General features: G+C 27.8%; 1 protein-coding gene across 1 annotated transcript in view; it reads left to right on the plus strand.

Moving 5' to 3' along the window:
- The window catches only part of LOC135926279 (serine protease inhibitor 42Dd-like), a 41,394-nt gene that overhangs the window by 20,420 nt on the left and 4,987 nt on the right, over positions 1-15,987 (plus strand). The window lies entirely within an intron of this gene.

Below are 15,987 nucleotides of genomic sequence, written 5' to 3' on the forward strand. Positions count from 1 at the left end.
AGATTTTACGAGATATCAGAAATAAAATTTTCTTAGACAAAGTAGCCACCTTCTAGGGCATGTCGGTCTGCTCATTATGAACCTAATTTTAGTGGGCCTGGCCTGGCGTATAAAAATTTTTTTTTAATAGTCTTGATCAGAGTTTGGGCCTTAAATTTTTATATTTAAATTTAGCTTATTTAAAAACAGTTTCTAAACAGTAAATTTTACTATTGTACACAAAATGATTGCCTAATTACACAATAATATTGTTTATTTTTCATTTAAATACAATAAATTAAATTTTTATATATGACTTGTGGCGGGCTTGGGAAAATGTTTTGAAACTTATTATGAACTTAGGTTGTGATTAATAATTTTTTTTTTAATATTAAATATGGGTCGGGTCGGGTCGGGTCTGGGCCGAATTTTTTTGCTGTAGAAAAAATTAGGCCCATGAGTATCTGAGGTAAGGTATATCATTCTGTAATATTCAGATCCAGTAGGAATCCCATTAAGATTATTGTATACCAATCTTTGACCCCATAAGAAAGATTTATAATTTTTAAATTATATCTCTTATTTTGCCATATTATATGTATTATTTTTAATAGTTGTGAAATGAACACTGAGACTTAAAAAGCCTGTATTTGACATTTTTTTTTTTACTAAATAATTTTAAATAAAAGCAAGACAGAACAAATTATAGATCAGTGTGTAGCCCAATCCTTCACCTACAAAATAAAATAAAAAATGTGTAGTTCTTTTCTACCCATAATATACTTTAGTAACTATAATTATTTACATGAAATGTGACATTTTCACAATTTGTAAAATGGCTGTGTACACCAAGGTAAGTTAGTTAAAATAAAATTTAACTCATCTTTATTTGCTTTATTGAGTAAAATATTAACAATTTTGAACAGTTATTAATTACTTTTTTATTTTAATTAAAACTAATTAATACAATAAGGTAATACAAAAAATGTATTTGCCTTTATTGAGCAAAATATTAACAGTTTTGACAGTTATTAATTACTTTTTTATTTTAATTAAAACTAATTAATACAATAAGAGGAATATAAAAATATACTCGCAATATATTTCATCGTTTCACGGTAATGTTCTCGCTATGATAACTTTCTCGCAAATATATTTGCGGTAAAATTTTCTCTTAAGTATGCTCAGTTCAGATTTAGCTGAAAATAAATTCCCAATAATTGGTTTAGTGATACTGATCTTGCCTGCAAATGTTTAGTGTTGAAAGAAAAAAAAATAGGGAATTGATTTAAGCTATATTATCATCTTCGCTCTTAAAAATTCATTCCCGATAATCGCAATAAAAATTTTGCCAAAAATTTCGCGATAAAAAGTTTCCTCTGAATTGACCTGATACGTTAATCGTTGTTATCACTTTGTAGAGAGATTCAAATATTGTCGCGCATACATTTCCTTAAAAAAAATAAGCCATTTTTACTCGATCGTTTAGGCCTACGATCTAAATTAACAAAAGGGTTTAAGCTATAGGATATAGATATCTTTTTTAATTACCATCATCAGAGATTGTTTTATGTATATTTTTAAAAAAGTTATTGCTACTTAAAAATAAATATGTTATGAGTAATCTAATTTATCAAGCATCAAAAAAATTTGCTAGTTATTTAATCATATTTAATTCTGAATCATTCTTTAACCTTGAGAAAACAGATCGTGATCCCAAAAATCCATTTTATCATAAAAGCCCCGAAATTTCTTGCAGATTTTGTTATATGGCATCATTAAAAATTAGTGTTTGGCATTTGATAATTATTGGATTATTATTTTATTAATCGTTTGAAATATCATGGATTAATTTAATCTTTATGTATTGTATACTATGTAGTTAAATAATAGTTCTATTAGCATTATATAGGTTATTTTCATAAAGGAAATAATTGTGGATGTGAAAGAAGAAAAAAACGCAAAATAAACGTTTAAAAAAAACAAATAACGCCAAAAATATACTAAATAAATTATAGATATAATAAAAATGTTAAGGTTAGTTTTAAAAATAAAATATTCTTGAGCCTGCTAATTTATTATCAGAAGATGCCTGAGGCTAGATTGTTACTTCAGCACCTTACATAGATCTTTAATGAGACTTTACTTAGGTGTCTTTCCTTCAAAAAAAAAGTTAATTCGACTGTGATTTATATTGTTGAGAAAAATAAAATAAATACTCTAAATTAATGCTTTTTGGGGGTTAACTTATAGTCTCTCATCCATTTTATAGAATATTCCATTGTTTTATATATTATTATTTTAAATTATTATGATTATATTGTAGGATTGCAAAAATTTGTCACAAAATATTTTTAGACATTATATTTAAGACTAGTTGATAACCCGTCAAAAATGACGGGGAATATTATTTTTAATGAAACAATATCTCTTAGTAGCACCCTAAATACTATCATTATTTACCAGAGCTCCTGTTAGTCAGAATTGTCAGCGATCATATTAGGAGACCAACCAGGTTCACCATGAGGGAATAGTATAGGATAAACCATGGGGTCTAAATTTGGGCTCAATACATTAAGAATAATGAGATCGTTGTCATTAGATTTAGGATAGACTTTAATATCTCTTTTGAAAGGAGGCTCTCCATCTTCATTATTGAAAATCATAGCTACGTCATCCATAGATGGTAAATTATAACGGCGTCGATCGCTAGAACGATCTCCTTTAAAGATCATATTAATGGTTGGGAGTTTTGTATTAGAAGTAGTTGCTAATTCTAATGCAGATGGACTTCACCTAATGTCTTAAAACTAAGAGCATAGGGGTTAATTTGTCGTATTAACTGATCTAATTGCTTCATAATATCTTTATTACATTTACTATTTGCTGGATGGTGTATACGCTTATCTATAGCCTGTGTCGTATCTAACACGTATAACTGGGCATAAGTAGGCAAAGCATTAGAAGGTGGGTATAAATTAGATGTGCGGTGATATATTTGGCCGTGCACTTTGAAACAATAAGGGCCACTACCTGTAAGCTCCGAAATTTTTGCGCCCATCGATGCAAAAGCTACTGCTGAATTATAAGAACGTATGTTCTTCATAAAATTATTATGTAACTTATCTTGAGGGTTTGATATAAGATTTTTTAAATAAGGAGGATATGGTATTTGGGTTAAGATAACCTTCCCTTTATGACAGCACTGTGTGAATTTACCGTCGGTCGGTCTCTCAGCTATGAAATTCATGGAAAAACAAAATTGACATATGATATTCATAGGCCCGCAAGTATGTTCAGTTATTAAGTGAATATCATTAGTATTAAAATGTGTTAAATTACTTCTATTTTTAAGAATAGATGTATAGGTGGTGGGGAAAATCTGTTTAAGCTTTAGACGAAAACGGGCAGCACATGCCCGCATCCTAGCAGTTTTAGTTGATATATCAATAGGAAAAGGTTTATTTAAATTAATACTTTGAGGTGTAGGTACTAAAGCTACTATAGGTTTGGGTTTCTTGGATTTTATATGACTTAGCACTTTACGACCACTTTCCTTAAAATAAAAATATTTTATCTAAATTATTGGAAAATAAAACTTCTTTTGTTATGTTTAATCTTTTTCTATTTCCCAAAATAGAAGTGTAAGAGGTAGGGAAGATTTGTTTAATTTTTTGATGAAAACGGCTTATGCATGCGCTAATCATAGCAGTTTTAATTGATAAATCAATTGGGAGATATAAATTTGAATTAGGATTATGAGTTGTAGTTAATGAAACTAACTTAGGATTATTATATTTGGATTTTATGTGATTCCGTAATTTGCGGATACTTTCCTTTAATTGTTTGGGAGATTGTCTATTTTCCATAGTATTCTATTTATTAACGTTACAAAGAATAAAAATTAAATATTATTTTCAAATAACTGGTAACACAAAAAAATTCCTAAATCTAGAAATGAACGTTTTCGTATCTTGGTAATGTTAATTTTTTTTCTATCAACTTTCCTATCATCTTAACGTTAATTTTTTCACTTTCCTATCTCCTAATGTTAAAATATCTTTTTTCTATCACCTTTCCTATCAATCATCTTAATGTTAAATAAATTGAGAGCTATTATTATCTCGTTAATGTAAAAATTTTTTTATGGCAACACTGGGATTCGAACTCGCAACCTATCGTTCGGAAGACAAACTTTTTTCCATTGAGCCCCCCCCCCTTCAATATTATATTTTGATATATTTGTATATATATGAAACTTTTTTTTATAAAATTAACTTAATTTAATTAGAATGACGGGTTGATGGGCAATTATTAAGTTAGGTGTATATGATACTAAATATGCTTTATTAATATATTTTATAAAAATATTAAAATTTAGGAGAAAAAGAGGTAAAATTGTTACAATGTAACACGTGAGGGTATAAGAAATATCAAAATTTAAATTGTGATAGAAATCATATTGGCTAAAATTTAAAATAGAGATCCTTGAAAATTTAATTTTAAATATGGGATATAGATATTGGTCTGAAAATTTTTTTTTACAAACATAGCCAGGCCTGATCAAAAAACCAAGTCCCATGCAACTTTCATAAAATTTTCATTTTTTTTATTTTGATTTAATAACAATGTCTTAAATTTAATTTTAATATTCCATTTATTTCTATTGTGGGTAATTACTAATTAGTTAGGTGTATATGATAAGAAATATGCTTTATTAATATATTTTATAAAAATATTAAAATTTAAGAGAAAAAGAGGTAAAATTGTTGCAATGTAACCCGCGAGCATTATGGGTATTAGAAATATCTGGGTAAAATTTAAAATAGAGATTCTTGAAAATTTTTTAATTTTAAATATGGGATATAGACATTGGCCTGATATTTTTTTTTGCAGACATAGCCAGGCCTGATCAAAAAACCAAGTCCAATGCAACTTTTATATAATTTTCATTTATTTTTTATTGTAATTTAATAACAATTTCTTAAATTTAATTTTATATTCCATTTATTTCTATTGTAATTTAATAACAATGTCTTAAATTAAATTTTATATTTAGATTTTAGAATAAAATTTAAAATTGTGATAGATATCATATTAAGTAAAATTTAAAATAGAGATAACATTGGCCGGGAAATTTTTTTTTGCAGACATGGCCAGGCCTTATCAAAAAACCAAGGCCTATGCGACTTTCATATTCTGATTGTATTTTTAAATGAATTATGGGGCTGGGCTTGGGAATTTTTTTATTATTAACTATGAGTCAGACATTGAACTAAAACAAATTTTATTGCAGGCCTGGGCTCGGCCTGATCATAAGATCTAAATTTTAATAATTACTTTTATGAAATTTTAATCAAGAATGAAGGAAGCATGATAAAAATGGGTAGCTAATGTCATTTTAAGAGATTCCAATATTGTTTGGGGTGTATTGTGAGATTTATTTTTGTTTGTCAAATAGCTAAATATAATTTAAAGAATAGTTATAAGATCTAAATTTTAATAATTACTTTTATGAAATTTTAATCAAGAATGAAGGAAGCATGATAAAAATGGGTAGCTAATGTCATTTTAAGAGATTCCAATATTGTTTGGGGTGTATTGTGAGATTTATTTTTGTTTGTCAAATAGCTAAATATAATTTAAAGAATAGTTATAAGATCTAAATTTTAATAATTACTTTTATAAAATTTTAATCAAGAATGAAGGAAGCATGATAAAAATGGGTAGCTAATGTCAGGGTGTATTGTGAGATTTATTTTTGTTTGTCAAATAGCTAAATATAATTTAAAGAATAGTTATAAGATCTAAATTTTAATAATTACTTTTATGAAATTTTAATCAAGAATGAAGGAAGCATGATAAAAATGGGTAGCTAATGTCAGGGTGTATTGTGAGATTTATTTTTGTTTGTCAAATAGCTAAATATAATATAAAGAATAGTTATAAGATCTAAATTTTAATAATTACTTTTATGAAATTTTAATCAATAATGAAGGAAGCATGATAAAAATGGGTAGCTAATGTCATTTCAAGAGATTCCAATATTGTTGGCGGTATAATTAATTGAATGACGGTAAAAATATATTGGTGAGAAATTCAAAAATTACGTCAAAATTAGGCGCATGCGCAAAGTATATAAAGCTTCATATATATACACAAATATATCAAAATATAATATTGAAGGGGGGGGGGCTCAATGGTAAGAACGTTTGCCTACCGAACGATAGGTCGCTAGTTCGAATCTCTGTTTTGCCATAAAAAAATTTTTAAAAAAAGTTTTAACATTAGCGAGATAATAATAGCCCTCGATTTATTTAACATTAAGATGATAGGAAAGTTGATGGAAAAAAAATATTTTAACATTATGAGATAGGAAAGTGAAAAAATTAACGTTATGAAGATAGGAAAGTTGATAGAAGATACGAAAACGTTTATATCTTGAATATGGCTATTATATATATAGATTATTGTAAAAAAAATAAAATAACAAATTTCAACAAAATGTTGATAGATTTTTATATATTCCAAAATTAAAAACTCTTATTTTCAAAAAAAAACAAAATAAAACAATGTTTTTTTTTAAATCTTTCTTTGAAAAAAAAATACGATTTTTTTGATAAATATAAGTGTTGTTAAACCGATTTTTATCAGATTTTTGAAATGACTAACTCAATATTTTATCCAGAAATATGTTAACGCAAGCCTGAAGGTTTTTCTCATGGAACGTGCAAAGGTTTGGAAAATCTATTAGCGAAACCTCTAGACTTAGGCAACATTTTTATATGCACTCCTCCTGTAAAGTAAAATAAAAAATGGATACAGAGAAAACTATAATCCTATTCCCAACTGACAATATATTTAATGGTAATAAAAGTAAGGGTTTGAACATAGTTCATTAATGTTCGGACCTCGATTAGATCACTACAAATTTATTACCCTCATTTTAAAAGTAATTTATCCGATACATTTATAAATGGGATTAAATTGCATTCCAAAATTCAGATATATACACACGTATAGGCCCACTTAGATTTTCTTTTCTTCGTGATAATTAAATTTAACAAATTGGTTTTTTACACTGCTAAAATTTAAGTTATTAATTTGGTTTTTTTTTTATTTCTGGACTTTTATCGGCCTTGAAAGTAAGAAGAAATAATAATATTAATGATCTATTTAATAAGTGCCATTAAATTCAAGCAATTTAAATGCCATTAAATTCAAACAATTTATAATTTATTTATATTGTTGTATATAATAAAGTTATTTATTTGTTAAATTAAACGATGCTAAAATTTTAATCTACTTAATGGGGGAATTTAAAAATAAATTTAAAAAAATAAATTATTATCAAAGGTAAATTCTTAATAATAGCTGTAAAACATAATTTAAAATATCTGACTAACTTATTTTTCTCGAATTATTGTGTTTTAAGTCAACGAATCTTTTTTTCTTTATATTTTTAGTAGAAATTATAAATTTGTTAATGAATTCTATAATATTGCAGAAAATTATCAAATTTTGATAAAAATATAGTTTTTTGAAGAAACTAATTCATTTTTCTGGCACTATTTTTTGGAAATCCCCTTAGATGATAGGATATAAGTTTTGACATATCAAACATCGTTCTCTCATATGCTTCTAACACGATCATTACTTGATCATTCCTTCAAATCGTAATCATTGTCACTAATAATAGGATATAGTATATTTGTTTTTGCCTCTGAGCACTCTCTAAAAACAGTATGAGGGATGTGGTTAGTTGATGGCATAGTTAGGAAAAGGATGTCCGAGCCATATAAAAATATTAAAAATCTTAGGCAAACTTTAAAAAAACTGTGCCGGTATTTCTCTACTACATACTCTAATCTATAAACATAACTCTTGGTATATATCATTCTGGCCTCTTGATATACTAGATTTTTATAAAAAATATTCTTTTTGAATTATATTTGTTATTTTTAAAAAGTTATTTATCCTTTTTGTTAACATTTATTTCAAATTCTTCCTTATAGTGTTATAATCGTTTACATTTTTCTGGAGAGGGGGTGAAGAGTGAGGGTGTATGGGAGAAGTGATGATATTTAGGGGAACAGACAAATTTGAGATGAGGGGGGGGGGGGAGGTACCCTACCCTTGGTTACCTGCCTACTTTAAAATTCCCCAATTTAACTTTCTAAAATTGATATAAAACATGAGAAGCTACATGTTCCTATTATATAATTATACCAAATATACTATATAATACAAAAAATCACGAATTTTATTTTTTAAAAAAAAATTGATATAAATTGAAAATAAATTATTAACCTACAAATTTAGAAGTATATAAAAAAAACCAGATAATATTGAAAAATGCGATAAGAAGAAAAAATGATTCGGAAATTTTTTTTAATTTGTGGGATTTAATTTTTAATCACTAGAATCCTTGAACCCTTCACTTTTGAAAATGGCTGGGGTTTGGGTTAATTCAACAAAAATACGCGGGTTCGAAAGGTTTCGGGTTCGGTTTCTAACCCCTGGTATGAATATCATTGTAAAGAAATTTTTTAAAAGAAATTCTCATAAAGTTAAACGAAATGAATTGTAGACATTTAAGAGTCTTCGAAATTAATCATGATTGGCATGAGGAGTCAGACAGTTAAACTTCCAGAATCTTGGTCTTTAGGGTAAATTCTTAATTTGAGCCTCTTCACATGCTACTCTTTCTTTGGGTTCACGAGTAAATAAAGAAATAAATACTAGAAATTAAATAATTAAATTTTTATGCCAATCTTTAACTGTAGGAGGCAAAATCAGAGCCACATTAGAAACCCAATTTTTTATTTCTGAAACATGGGGCCTTAGCCATGGGATATATAATAATTTTTTAATATTTATGTCTACAATTTGCTAGTTGGTTGAAATCTTATAGCTTTTTTTTTTATATTGCTCGCTAATTAGTTATCTTTGTGATAGTTAGAAGTCTATTTCCATTGTCTTAATTTTTTTAAAAAATGATAAAACACTAAAATATTAAAACAACTATATAAAAATATATAAAATTACTAAATAAAAATATATATTAGTATCGTAGGCTCTAAAAAGAGCTTAATTTAATAATGAAAATGTACCTAAAAGCAAGTATAATTGTGTTTAAAAAATTTCCAATTGAAGTTTTTGTTTAAGAAAAAGGGATTCGCGATTTTCGTTTGTTATGCTAAAAAATTTTCGTGATAAAGTTTAAAAAAAAATACATGTAGACTGTGAAAAATTGCCGTTAGTTGAAATTACTATTGGCTGAAATATAAAGTTATTTAATTTTGAATATTTATTAATTTTTTTATTTTCTCCACTAGTAAGAGAGTTTGTATTAATTGATGAAGGAAAGGATGTACGCAGGTTGCATCCCAAATAAGAGATTTCCCATTGGACCAGGGGGTGCAGGTTAAGCCGTCGGGTCTGAGGCCGTCTTGTAATGAGAGGTTGGTAGGATCAAGGATGTTGGGTATTTTAGTCTTATTAAGCGTTATGTATGATTTTATTAATTGCTTTATGCCGGAGATGGCGTCCCTGGCTGCGGATGCAGTTTAGACCGTGTCTGGCTAGGTTGAACGGGTAGGCTGCATTGGTGGTAAGAGTGTGAATGTGTAAGCGAGCATCCAAGTCTAAAGCCTACAGTAACTCTCAGTTGGTCATTGCTTAAGAGATTATCTAAGGTTTGGCTTGGAAGTGTTTCGAACCATTCATGCCCGCCGTATTTATCGTTGTTTTGTAATAGTTGTATATCGCTGATTTCGGTAGGGTTAAGACTATTTTGTAATTTTTTTATTAGGGGTTCGATGATAGATTTGTTAGAGATTATGTATAACCGACTGGGGTTAGGATATTTCATCTTTCTATTGCTGCTGAAAGAATATCATTATGGGGAGTTATGAATGATGAGATCGCAGAATTGAGCGATAGGCGATTTGATATAAATAGAGAAAGGGAAAGTAGTTCTAAGGAGGGGGGGATCAAGTCGATACCACCAAGTTTAGCGGATAATTGGGCTAGGTGCCAATTAAAGTCTGATAATGAAAGGTTGAGGATCCTTTCCATAAAGGTCTATAAGCGAATATTGTGTTGAATGAAAAATTTTGAGGTGAATGAGGAGGATGAGTTATTTTAAAAATTTCGGTTCTTTGCCATAAAAATTTCATATTTGTCAAAAATGAATCACTCAAAATCTAATATTTTTCTATTATAAATGCAAAATTACTTAGTGAAATATTTATAATTGACATAAAGTCAATTTGCGAAAATTATAATTCCAATAAAAAAAAGTGCCAGAGCCATTAATTTTGTGTAATTATAAAAATATATTCCTACAAATTTTAAAAAATAAAGCCAAGATTTTAGCAAGTTTTCATTCCTAAATCCAAAAAATAACATTTTAGCTTAGAGATGGACGTTGAATACATACATTGCATCTGCACCTTTCATCAAAAATTTTAAACTGATCCTTTTAGAAAATATTTATAACCTCCTATAAAAGAGTATAAAGACAGTATTGCCTAATGTTTGCAATCCAGTCTAGCCTTGTTGTTACTTAAAAGAGATGAAATTGTCCCGGTACCTCAAAACTTAAAGAGAGGTCTTAATTCATTGTTTTATATGAATGTCATAAATTAAATCGCTTATAAATAAAATGGTTGGCGGTAGATCGTACCACGCTTGAGACGCTAACAAAATCTGTCAGCGATTTTCTTAACTCATTTATTTCGTTGCAACATTAATCTTTATTCCTTAACTCATTGGAATTAAATATGAATATAGAAAGAAAGAAAGAAAGAAAGAAAGAAAGAAAGAAAGAAAGAAAGAAAGAAAGAAAGAAAGAAAGAAAGAAAGAAAGAAAGAAAGAAAGAAAGATTTTAATAATATTGAGCTTTAAGGTTTCCATTCTTAAAAAGGAGAAAATTTTTATTTTTCGCAATATAGAAATGGCAAAACTCCTTGCGGCAGAATTAGTTTTTAAATCATGGTTTTTGGTTGAATAATTTGTAAAATATTTAAAAAAAATGGAATGTTTATTTTGAAATTTTTTTTGCGTTTTCAGAGATGGCCATTAGAGATCTGCAAAGTTAGTCCCGGCACGTACCCGGCCCGAGTGCGCCGAGTCTAATTTTATTTAAAATAATCGGGTTCGGGCCGGGCCTAATATTTTTAAAAAAAATTCGGGCCGGGCCGGGTCGGACCTTGGAATTTTTTTTAAATATATCTAAATTTATCAATTTTATATTGAATTTTTTATGTAAAATAAAAATATTTGATTTTATATATTGAAACTAAACGACATGTAACATATGTCTTTTTATTTTGAGTAATTATAAAAATTAATTTCTATATTTAAATAAATTCGGGCCGGGTCGGTAAATTTTTTTAAAAAATTTTCGGGTTCGGGCCGGGCTTGAAAAATTAGGCCCGATGCAGATCACTAATGGCCATATGTCAGGAAGTAAGCCCGATTGGAAAAATTAAATTTTTATTTTTATTAGTTATAGTGTATACGCTTCCATCATACAAACTTTTAAAAATAAAATCGATCGAATGGTATCGGGTTCTGCTATATACTGGAAATATTATTAAATTAAAACACTAAATATTATTATAAATTAAATATCACGTATTCGCATTAATAATTTTGATTATCCATATTTGCGTATATAAAAAAAAACCTTGTAATTTTATCCCAAACTGTGAATTTCAAACAATTTTGCAATAAACTTTAGAAACTACGCCTAATTTATATTAATTTTTACATGGATTTTTCATAAATTAAAAAAAATCAAAAATGTCTATGGTTGAAATTTATAGGATAAATACTCGACGCATGCTACAATGCATTTCGGGTTAAATCGGATTTTTAAATATTTTTAAATCGCTCTAGGTAAATGATTTTAAAATTGAGAGATTCCGAATCCCCATATGACATATTTATTACTTTTAAAATGAAAAAAAAAAGGATTATTAAATTTTTTGATCTATATAAATTATAAAATTTGATCATAAAAACTCCCTGCCTACCTCATCGTTCATTTAGGTTTAATCTTCAATTAATTTAATACGAAATTCAACTTACATATTTTTTAGGTTGGGGTTGTAGGGGCAAATCATTTTTTTTATTGGCTTAAAATACTATTTAAGAACGTTCAAAAACTTTCCAAGGAAAAGTCTTCCATTCCCTTTTGCCTATGATTTCTACTATCTCCCCATTTAACTATGCCCATTCTTTTCGTGCGGCCCAAATCAAACTTAATATCTATAACTAGTTGATAACCCGTCAAAAATGACGGGGAATATTCTTTTTAATGAAACAATATCTCTTATTAGCACCCTAAATACTATCATTATTTACCAGAGCTCCTGTTAGTCAGAATTGTCAGCGATCATATTAGGAGACCAACCAGGTTCACCATGAGGGAATAGTAAAGGATAAACCATGGGGTCAGGATAGACTTTAATATCTCTTTTGAAAGGAGGCTCTCCATCTTCATTATTGAAAATCATAGCTACGTCATCCATAGATGGTAAATTATAACGGCGTCGATCGCTAGAACGATCTCCTTTAAAGATCATATTAATGGTTGGGAGTTTTGTATTAGAAGTAGTTGCTAATTCTAATGCAGATTGATGGACTTCACCTAATGTCTTAAAACTAAGAGCATAGGGGTTAATTTGTCGTATTAACTGATCTAATTGCTTCATAATATCTTTATTACATTTACTATTTGCTGGATGGTGTATACGCTTATCTATAGCCTGTGTCATATCTAACACGTATAACTGGGCATAAGTAGGCAAAGCATTAGAAGGTGGGTATAAATTAGATGTGCGGTGATATATTTGGCCGTGCACTTTGAAACAATAAGGGCCACTACCTGTAAGCTCCGAAATTTTTGCGCCCATCGATGCAAAAGCTACTGCTGAATTATAAGAACGTATGTTCTTCATAAAATTATTATGTAACTTATCTTGAGGGTTTGATATAAGATTTTTTAAATAAGGAGGATATGGTATTTGGGTTAAGATAACCTTCCCTTTATGACAGCACTGTGTGAATTTACCGTCGGTCGGTCTCTCAGCTATGAAATTCATGGAAAAACAAAATTGACATATGATATTCATAGGCCCGCAAGTATGTTCAGTTATTAAGTGAATATCATTAGTATTAAAATGTGTTAAATTACTTCTATTTTTAAGAATAGATGTATAGGTGGTGGGGAAAATCTGTTTAAGCTTTAGACGAAAACGGGCAGCACATGCCCGCATCCTAGCAGTTTTAGTTGATATATCAATAGGAAAAGGTTTATTTAAATTAATACTTTGAGGTGTAGGTACTAAAGCTACTATAGGTTTGGGTTTCTTGGATTTTATATGACTTCGCACTTTACGACCACTTTCCTTAAAATAAAAATATTTTATCTAAATTATTGGAAAATAAAACTTCTTTTGTTATGTTTAATCTTTTTCTATTTCCCAAAATAAAAGTGTAAGTGGTAGGGAAGATTTGTTTATTTTTTGATGAAAACGGCTTATGCATGCGCTAATCATAGCAGTTTTAATTGATAAATCAATTGGGAGATATAAATTTGAATTAGGATTATGAGTTGTAGTTAATGAAACTAACTTAGGATTATTATATTTGGATTTTATGTGATTCCGTAATTTGCGGATACTTTCCTTTAATTGTTTGGGAGATTGTCTATTTTCCATAGTATTCTATTTATTAACGTTACAAAGAATAAAAATTAAATATTATTTTCAAATAACTGGTAACACAAAAAAATTCCTAAATCTAGAAATGAACGTTTTCGTATCTTGGTAATGTTAATTTTTTTTCTATCAACTTTCCTATCATCTTAACGTTAATTTTTTCACTTTCCTATCTCCTAATGTTAAAATATCTTTTTTCTATCACCTTTCCTATCAATCATCTTAATGTTAAATAAATTGAGAGCTATTATTATCTCGTTAATGTAAAAAAATTTTTATGGCAACACTGGGATTCGAACTCGCAACCTATCGTTCAGAAGCAAACTTTTTTCCATTAAGCCCCCCCCCCTTCAATATTATATTTTGATATATTTGTATATATATGAAACTTTTTTTTATAAAATTAACTTAATTTAATTAGAATGACGGGTTGATGGGTAATTATTAAGTTAGGTGTATATGATACTAAATATGCTTTATTAATATATTTTATAAAAATATTAAAATTTAGGAGAAAAAGAGGTAAAATTGTTACAATGTAACACGTGAACATTAAGGGTATTAGAAATATCAAAATTTAAATTGTGAGAAATCATATTGGCTAAAATTTAAAATAGAGATCCTTGAAAATTTAATTTTAAATATGGGATATAGATATTGGTCTGAAAATTTTTTTTTACAAACATAGCCAGGCCTGATCAAAAAACCAAGTCCCATGCAACTTTCATAAAATTTTCATTTTTTTTATTTTGATTTAATAACAATGTCTTAAATTTAATTTTAATATTCCATTTATTTCTATTGTGGGTAATTACTAATTAGTTAGGTGTATATGATAAGAAATATGCTTTATTAATATATTTTATAAAAATATTAAAATTTAAGAGAAAAAGAGGTAAAATTGTTGCAATGTAACCTGCGAGCATTATGGGTATTAGAAATAGGGTAAAATTTAAAATAGAGATTCTTGAAAATTTTTTAATTTTAAATATGGGATATAGACATTGGCCTGATATTTTTTTTTTCAGACATAGCCAGGCCTGATCAAAAAACCAAGTCCAATGCAACTTTTATATAATTTTCATTTATTTTTTATTGTAATTTAATAACAATTTAATTTTATATTCCATTTATTTCTATTGTAATTTAATAACAATGTCTTAAATTAAATTTTATATTTAGATTTTAGAATAAAATTTAAAATTGTGATAGATATCATATTAAGTAAAATTTAAAATAGAGATAACATTGGCCGGGAAATTTTTTTTCGCAGACATGGCCAGGCCTTATCAAAAAACCAAGGCCTATGCGACTTTCATATTCTGATTGTATTTTTAAATGAATTATGGGGCTGGGCTTGGGAATTTTTTTGTTATTAACTATGAGTCAGACATTGAACTAAAACAAATTTTATTGCAGGCCTGGGCTCGGCCTGATCATAAGATCTAAATTTTAATAATTACTTTTATGAAATTTTAATCAAGAATAAAGGAAGCATGATAAAAATGGGTAGCTAATGTCATTTTAAGAGATTCCAATATTGTTTGGGGTGTATTGTGAGATTTATTTTTGTTTGTCAAATAGCTAAATATAATTTAAAGAATAGTTATAAGATCTAAATTTTAATAATTACTTTTATGAAATTTTAATCAAGAATGAAGGAAGCATGATAAAAATGGGTAGCTAATGTCAGGGTGTATTGTGAGATTTATTTTTGTTTGTCAAATAGCTAAATATAATTTAAAGAATAGTTATAAGATCTAAATTTTAATAATTACTTTTATGAAATTTTAATCAATAATGAAGGAAGCATGATAAAAATGGGTAGCTAATGTCATTTCAAGAGATTCCAATATTGTTGGCGGTATAATTAATTGAATAACGGTAAAAATATATTAGTGAGAAATTCAAAAATTACGTCAAAATTAGGCGCATGCGCAAAGTATATAAAGCTTCATATATATACACAAATATATCAAAATATAATATTGGAAGGGGGGGGGGCTCAATGGTAAGAACGTTTGCCTTCCGAACGATAGGTCGCGAGTTCGAATCTCTGTTTTGCCATAAAAAAATTTTTAAAAAAAGTTTTAACATTAGCGAGATAATAATAGCCCTCGATTTATTTAACATTAAGATGATAGGAAAGTTGATGGAAAAAAAATATTTTAACATTATGAGATAGGAAAGTGAAAAAATTAACGTTATGAAGATATGAAAGTTGATACAAAAAAAAATTAACATTACCAAGATACGAAAACGTTCATTTCTTGA

This window comes from Gordionus sp. m RMFG-2023, chromosome 3 (genome assembly GCF_954871325.1).
Source record: "Gordionus sp. m RMFG-2023 chromosome 3, tfGorSpeb1-WG-v2, whole genome shotgun sequence".
NCBI lineage: Eukaryota > Metazoa > Nematomorpha > Gordioida > Chordodea > Parachordodidae > Gordionus > Gordionus sp. m RMFG-2023.